Genomic DNA, 7,535 nt, shown 5'->3' with positions numbered 1-7,535 from the left:
CGGCCTGCTGAACGTCATCTGCATTTCCTCTGGCTGTTTGAGCAGCGTGTCTTTGGGTGACCCGGACCACCACACATGATTAACAACGTGCAGAATCCCATCAATCATACGTTTTGACAAAAAGCTTCCGCTCTATCTTCCTCTCAATCTGTCACCGGAGGCCTGAAACCCTCACAAAGACCTGCTGAACATATGTCACGTTATGTTGAACGCTATCTTTGTCCTTAAACCTAAAGACAAACATCTTATTGTTAGAAATAAAAGGTGCAATGTTGTAAGGTAAAGACAACACTGTTGACCTACACATCTTTAGTACCTACAGCATGCAGCTGCTGTAATTCTGTCATAACTGTTGCTCGAGTGGAAATTGAGTGAATAATGCAAAGCTGGCAACAAATGATTCTGTTGAAACATACCTTTCTGTAGCTCAAACAATGCCAAGATCATGGGTTTGGTTCCCAGGAAATTCTCAAAACTCTCCAAATGAGTATTATTCTGTATGCAGATGCTTTTTTTTAACTCAAATAATTGCAACATGAGCCAAATGTGTAGCTTTATTAAACAGCAGCAAGTTCATGGGTTCGATTCCCAGGAAATGCATTAACTGATCAAATGTACACCTTCAATGCAATGCAAGTCACTTTGGATAAAAGCATCTATCAAACGCATATATGCAAATGTAACATCTTTATCATAACTTGTTGTTTAATGCAAAACTGGGAACAAATTATTTTTTTAAACATACATTTTTGTAGCTCAAACAATGCCAAGGTCATGGGTTTGATTCCCAGGAAATTCTCATTACCTCTCCAAATGAGTAATATTCTGTAAGCATGCATCCTTTTTTAACTGCGACACATGGCAAACTTCATCGAACAGTGGCAAGGGCATGGGTTCGATTCCCAGGAAATACATTAATAGATAAAATGTACATTTTCAATGCAATGCAAGCCACTTTGGATAAAAGCATCTATCAAATGCATATATGCAAATGTAACATCTTTATCATAATTTTCTGTTTAATGCAAAACTGGGAAAAGTTGATTTTGTTTAAGCACACCTTCCTGCAGCTCCAACAATGGCATGGTTTGATTCCCTGCAAATTCTCATAAACTCCTCAAATTATTATTATTATTCATGCACTCAATTAACTGCAACACATGCCGAATCTGTAGCTTTATCAAACACTGGCAAGGTCATGGGTTTGATTCTCAGTGAATGCATGAACTGATAAAATGTACACCTTCAATGCAGCGCAATGCAAGTCACTTTGGATAAAAGCATCTGTCAAATGCATGCATGCAAATGTAAAATCTTTATCATAACCTGATTTTTCATACAAAACTGGGAACAACTGATTTTATTTAAAAACACATGTAGCTCAAACAATGCTATGGTTATGGTTTGGATTCCCAGCAAATTCTCATGAAGTTTCCAAATGATTATTATTGTACATGCAGATTTTTTTACTCAAATAATTGCAACACATGCAAAATGTGCAGCTTCATCAAAGTGGCCAGGTAATGGGTTCGATTCCTAGGAAACGCACAAGCTGATAAAATTACACCTTTTGCAATGAAATGCAAGACACTTCGTCTGCCAAATGCATGAATGCAAATGTAAAGTCTTGTTCATCGTAATCATAATTTGTTGTTTAAGCCTAGTCTTTTAGGCTTATATAAGTTTTCGGAATTTGTTCACAACCATGAAGAAAAACGTAGCATATAATGGGGATAAAAGCTCTATAAATACTATAAATATTTATGTCCATCAAAATTGTAATAGTTAAAAAATGTAAACCTAAAATAAATTATAATCACCAAAAATTAATTAATGAATTAATAAATGAATAACAAGTCCTAGACTTATTTTATATTATGTCCATTATTTATGTCCATCAGTATTTTATTGATTATTCATGGACATACATAATTTATCATTTTATCCAATGTGACTTATATGCAGTATATGATGTACCAGTTTTTGTTCTCTAGGAATCAAACCCATGACCTTGCTGTTGCGAGCACTATGCTTCACCAACTGAATTACAAGAAACTTATAAGAGGGAAAGAAAAAGATAAAAAATCAAGTAAATATAAAGAGAGCTGTACATGTGGAAAAAGACCCCTAACATATAAGACCAACAGTGAGCAAAATGTATCCTTTTAATGTAGCAAGTCATATGCTGAGTACATACTTAATTAAAATCATTTTTTATAGATAAAAGAAACTGATTATTCTGTATTTTTTTGTTGTTTGTTCAAGTGTCTTTAGCATCATTGTAAACTATTGTAAATGTACAGTAAGTATTTTCTGCTGCTGGAGCTGCATTATTCCCTACACAAACTCGACGAGGATCTTTCCCGCTGTTAGTGTTGTGGGTAAGGGATGGAGGGAGTTGGACAGGCGGTCTTTATTTCAGCACGCTGGCACAGACGGCGGACCCGAGCCGCAGCTGTCAATGTGTGTGACATTGATCTCTGTGGCTTGAGCTCGGCCTGACCAGAGGAATTTTGTGGATTTCTGTGCAACTTCCATTTATAGTTTTCCATCAGGAGTTTAGCTTTTCTACCACAACAGTTTCAGCTTTTAAATCTGGGTTATTAGCTATAAGCCTTTTATAAAAATTATTCAGATGAGGGTAAAAGTATACTCTCTGTAGTATATGCTACATGGTTATTTACCTCACATCTCTGTGATCTTCTGGGCTCTAGATGTGGCTCAGGTCCTTTAATGTGGGTCTCAGGGTTATTACAGTTAACTAAAACAAAACAAAAAAACTAAAGCTAAAAGCCAATAAAAAAACAAACAAACAAACATATTTTTGTTACTTGAAATCACATAAATGTTGACTAAAATAAATAAAAAAGAATATTTTAGCTACATTTCTCATTTTTATTTAGCTTCAGTAAAATAACTAAAACAAAATAAAAATAAATAATTAATAATTATGTACATACATATATATTCAAAAATTACATTTTGTATAAATAATATTAATATTACATTTTAAAACCATTTTTAAAAAGTAATAAAAACAACAAACATAGCTAAATAAAAAAAGCTTTAACTGAACCTAAAATAATTTTTTTTTTTAAATATTAATAAAAATGAAATAAAAGTATCTCGAAACTCAAATGTGTGTAAACCTTTAAAAAAAAAAAAAATTCAAAATATTTATAAAAAATTAAATCAAATCTCAACGACATATATAGTATGCATAAATAGTGTGTGTGTGTGTATATATATATATATATATAACATTAAAGTAATCAAGATAACAAAAACAACACAATTAATAAACCTTTAACTAAAATTAAAATAAAAAATATTTAAAACATTTATAAAAAAGTATAATAGTATATGGTCCAGCAGGTAAAAATGGTATAGCACACATGATTTGAGGAATCATTCATGTCTGGATCCCAAAAAACTGCAGGTCGAATCACACATCAAAGTTTAACACTTAATCTTAGAGGTCTGATCCCATCACTAACATTAAGTATGAGTAACAGATATAGCGATACTTGCCTTAGGAAACACATGACTAATAATGAGACGATGCTTTCTACTAGATACAGCAGCTCAAGCTCTGTTCTTCTCATTAAACCGGACAGATGTTTTTCTGCGGTCGCTTTTGGGTAGGAAATGATCACAGATGATTGTGGCTACTGCTAAAAGTCTGTTGAGGAGAAATTCCCTCTCAAGTGTGTGTGTGTGTGTGTGTGTGTGTGTGTGTGTGTGTGTGTGTGTGTGTTTTGTATATTTTAAAACGTTGTAATAGAAATATGATTAAAGATCAATGTTCAATAAATAGTTAAACTAAAGCCACACAGCACAAAAAAATATATATATAAATATATATACTCCATAAGTATTGGGATAGTAAAGACAGTAAAGTTTGCTGTGGAGTCAAGAAATCTATAAATATGATTAAAAGATGAATATGAGACAAAACTACAGAATGTCACATTTTATTATTGGGTGATTCAACACATAGATGGTTTACCAGCTAAGAAGATCAGCACTTTAAGAGATTCATCCCTCTATCTGATGTGAGCATAAGTATTGGAACAGCTGCCTCACAGGTCTTTCTACTGTAAGTGATGATCAGCGGTGTCCTGTTGCATTCATTCTTCAGATATTAAAAGCAAGGACTGTGTCGTATCAGTTATATCCATTGCTTCTGTATTCTGAGTCTTGCATTCGATGACGACACACACAAACCAGGATGAAGACCAGGGAGCTGACTTTGAGAGAAAAGCAAGCAATTTGGATGCTAAAAGAAAAGAGGAAATCAATTAGAGCTATAGCAAAAACTAAGGGCATGGAGAAATCAAGAGTTTGGAATCAACTGGAGACATCAGCAACCAAAAACGACCTGATCGGCTGAGAAAAACAACAGCAGTCTAGCAGTCAATCTACTCTCCGCAGGAGACTTTGACACAGAACTACAGATGCTACACAGCAAGATGCAAACTTCTGACCAGCACCAAAACTAGAAAGGCAAAATTAGAGTTTGCAAAAGCCAGTAGAGTTTTGGAACAGAGTTTTATGGACAGGTGAGACAAAGATTAACCTTTATCTATAAGTGATGTGAAAGCAAAAGTGTGGAGAAACAAGGGAACTGCAAATGATCCAAAGCATACAGCCTCATCTGTAAAGCACGGTGGAGGTGGTGTCTTGCCATGGGCATGCATGGCTGTCTCTGGAACAGGCCCTCTCAATTTTAATGATGACTTAATGTATGATGACAGAAGCAGAATTAATATAGAAGGGTACAAAACCATCTTGGCTACCAATATTCAAGAAAATGCCACCAGACTCATCAGAAAGCGCTTCATATTGCATCAGGACAATGTCCCAAAACACCCTGCCAGTTCAGTCAAGGAGTTTATCAGGGCAAAGAAATGGAAAGTCTTAGATCTCCAGATTTAAACCTGATTGAATATGAATTTCACCGGCTGAAGAGGAGACTAAAGGCAGAAACTCCCCAAAACAAGCAACAGTTGGTATTGGCTGTATTAAAGGCTGGGGAAAGCATTTCAAAGGATAAGACCAAGAGTCTGGCGATGTCTATGTGTCGCAGACTCACTGCTCTGATTGCACGCAAGGGTATCAATATATTTAAATGACATTTTTATAAAGTCCGTTGTAGCTTTTTCTTCTGCATTTTGTGCACATTTATTTCTTTATTTATTTATGAAACAAAAAATACTGAAGCAAGAATATAAAACACTTCACATTATTTATGCATACAGTATGTTGTTTCAACAAATTCTAAACTTGTATTGGATTCGAGCTGTGCGTTTTATCATTATGAATCAACAGATACTTTCAGTTTTATCATGTCGCATCATAAAAGCTCCAGCACTTCCCCTTTCCTGATAAACCGCAGCGCTCAGAAGCGCCGACACTTGCAGCAAAAGTCCTGCCTGGTTCTTTCTGCAGTAAATTATAATTATTATCTGTTTCAAAGGCTTTGAAAGAGCAGGAGGTTAATGAGTCAGAGAGCGCTTTCATGTGGTCGAGGCTGAACACACGGTGCTCGGTGGACGGTATCTGCTGCATCTGGGTCCGGCGCAGCACGCAGGGTCTGCAGAAGAGCATTGCAAACATTCCCTTCTAATTGTACACTTGTTGTCTTCAAAGGACAGAAGCTGTAGTCTAGATTCATGGAATCTGGGATACAACAATAAGCCACACATCCGTCCAGCCCAAAGCCGCAGGCTATTTAAAGATAAAGTAGGCTGTAGTTTTTTGCCACTAAATGAAGCACCCACCCTTCCGCCGCGCTACATATTGGAAACAGATGCCTTCGGTTGTGATGCTCAGCTAATTTTTGTGGATTGTGATTTTTTTTTTTTGGCTGGATCTAGATTACAGTTGGTTGCCTAAACCAGCAAACTGATAACCATTTATAAAGACAATTCATTACAGAACACACACAGTTTAGCACTGATATAATGTGCAACAAACAGAACTGCAAACATAATGACTGTTTTCAACAGGTTGTCATTAGTCCCGCCTCCAAACTCATGCCATTGGTCAATGTTAGAAAGTCAGTACTGAAAAAAAAACATAACACTTTTCCTTTAAAAAACATGAATTGATTAACATTGTTTGAATGCCACTATTTTCTTACATTTAAGAGAGAATGTTTTGCACATGGCAGATTAAGTCATGATTAGATTGTGGCAGAATAACTAGAGGTGAATCGTGGCAATAGCAATATGATTAAACATTTGTGTTCAATAAATAGTTGAACTAAATCCATACAGCAGAAAAAAATTTCATAAATTCTGGTAAAAATATATCTAAATTATATTTTAATATTATATTATATAATAATAATACATATATATATATATATAGAGATCAAAGAAAATATTAATGTTTTTGACATATGGGTGTTCCACCAAGTAATATAGTTAATTGGGATAACTGTAATCTGTTTAATGACATTTTACAGCGGCTTTGAACGCAGCTCATCCAGTAAGCATTAAGGATCTGGTGAACCCTCTCTTTAATAAACTGCTAACATGCATTAAGAACATCAGGCTGAAATGCATGAGTGATCAGTCCATCAGCAGCAGCATTTCTCTTTCATTTGAGCTGACAGTGTGAGATGGATTCGTGGCGGTGTTTGATGTCTCAGCTGTGTTGTGTGCTCTGCTACTGTGAGACGCTCCCTAAATATTAATGTTTTTGACATATGGGTGTTCCACCAAGTAATATAGTTAATTGGGATAACTGTAATCTGTTTAATGACATTTTACAGCGGCTTTGAACGCAGCTCATCCAGTAAGCATTAAGGATCTGGTGAACCCTCTCTTTAATAAACTGCTAACATGCATTAAGAACATCAGGCTGAAATGCATGAGTGATCAGTCCATCAGCAGCAGCATTTCTCTTTCATTTGAGCTGACAGTGTGAGATGGATTCGTGGCGGTGTTTGATGTCTCAGCTGTGTTGTGGGCTTTGCTACTGTGAGACGCTCCCTACTTATACCATAATTACTGCATCTGCTCTGTATTTAAAGACCTCCAACTCAATGTTTTGACAACTTTATGGCCACACTTAACTGTCTGAGGTGTTCGGAGAGATTTCTAGGGGGGCAACAATCAAACACATAATTTAATTGTGCAGTGATTAATGCAAACTTTCAGGTGAGAAATAGCTGTCATCTTCAAGATAGTGGTTGATAACTTTTCAAGATATGAATCCTCATTAGTGTTTGAATGCATGTCATTGCTGTTCTGCAGAACCATTGCTAATACTTACTGATGTTTATGCTGCTGTTTTCCCCCCAAAATGATGTCACTTCCTAGAGGATGACGTCACTGAGGTTTGTCCTAGTTCAAGGGACACAGGAAAAACATAAAAATTGATTCAAACAATATTTCCAAGAAAGCATGTTTTATGATACTTTCTAAAAACAATTTGTTACATAAATTGTTATGTTTTTAATATTTTTTTTTATTTCTTGCTGTTTCTAATGCAACTTTTATTATTTTAAAATCCCTTTTATATAT

Source organism: Sinocyclocheilus anshuiensis, unplaced genomic scaffold (genome assembly GCF_001515605.1).
Source record: "Sinocyclocheilus anshuiensis isolate Anshui unplaced genomic scaffold, SAMN03320099.WGS_v1.1 scaffold767, whole genome shotgun sequence".
Classification (NCBI taxonomy): Eukaryota; Metazoa; Chordata; class Actinopteri; order Cypriniformes; family Cyprinidae; genus Sinocyclocheilus; species Sinocyclocheilus anshuiensis.
The sequence above is the reverse complement of the archived record's forward strand: the minus strand, read 5'-3'. Positions refer to the sequence as shown.